Source organism: Hevea brasiliensis, chromosome 11, assembly GCF_030052815.1.
Source record: "Hevea brasiliensis isolate MT/VB/25A 57/8 chromosome 11, ASM3005281v1, whole genome shotgun sequence".
Classification (NCBI taxonomy): domain Eukaryota; kingdom Viridiplantae; phylum Streptophyta; class Magnoliopsida; order Malpighiales; family Euphorbiaceae; genus Hevea; species Hevea brasiliensis.
The window spans coordinates 33,057,812-33,059,091 of NC_079503.1; positions in this window are offsets into that span (position 1 = coordinate 33,057,812).

Below are 1,280 nucleotides of genomic sequence, written 5' to 3' on the forward strand. Positions count from 1 at the left end.
GTTTTGGTCCTTCAAAGTGGGTTTGGTCATGCTGCCAGCAGCATGACCATTAACCTACGAATTTGGTTTGATTTCCTACCATTCCCACACAATCCATTTGGTCATAATTGACCATTATTTCACTTCACAATAGGTCAAACATGCCATTTATGCATTTCTCCAAATTTTGGATCATAAACCCTAGCTTCCAAACCCTAATTACACTAAAGTGTTGTATTTATTCACATTTAAGCATTTCAATCTTACTATCACTTTCATACAAACTTACTAACACATTTAATTCATTCAAAATACATCAAACTCTCCCACATCCATGGCTGGCTGAAATTCCCTTTGGTCCTCTACAAATGTTTTCTTTTGATTTTAATTAAATTTCTAGATTACTCAAATCACAAAGATAACCAATAAACTAAAATTTGCAATTTAGCTTGCTTACCTCACTCGAAATTCCTCTTCCTCAATTTTCTTCTTTTTTTTCCTTTCCTAATCTTGCTCAAACTTCCTTTCAAGGGAAATCAACAAGGTTTAAGGTTGGTAAATAAAATTTCTAGGTTGGGATTTAGAGGATTTATGGAAAGGAACCAAGAATTCCAAGCTTTTCTTGCTTAAAAATGGTGGAACAAAATAAGAAGAGAGGGAGAGGAGAGAGCTACGGGAAAAGCAAAAGAAGAAGCAAAAAAAATGTTTTTGAATTTTTATTTTTATCCATTTTTTGAAGACCAAAATTCCCAAATTAATAAAATAATTTAATTAATCTTTTATGACATCATCTTTGACTTTTCTAACTTCTTTCTTTTCTTTTTCTTTTTTTTTTCTATTTATTTTTTTCTATTAGTTTTTTAATTTAATTCTTGATTCAAAAATTTTTATTTCTCCGATTTTATTTGTGATTAGGTCGAGTCAACTCGGGTCAATTGACCAATTTGCCCTCGCGGTTCATCCGGTTTGCAATTAATCCAATATTTCTTCCGGCTCACGACCTAATTATTTGACCGCTTAATGCTTCTTTTTCGTGATTTTCTTTTCCACTATGTTCATAAGGGTCCTAAGGACTGCAGCGTCACTTTTTACGGTTCGAAATTTGAGTTTAAAACGACTTCGCAGTCGTTCCCGAGGAGGTCACTCATCGCTGTGACTCTCGGCTCATTTAACTTCTTATGTTCTGTTTTTCTTATTTATAGTCAACTAATTAAACATTACTAATTATTTGTGTTTATAGCTTCTTAAGTTGTCTTAAGTGTGGTCCTAATCCCCTTAATTGTCCGGACCGACACCGGTCA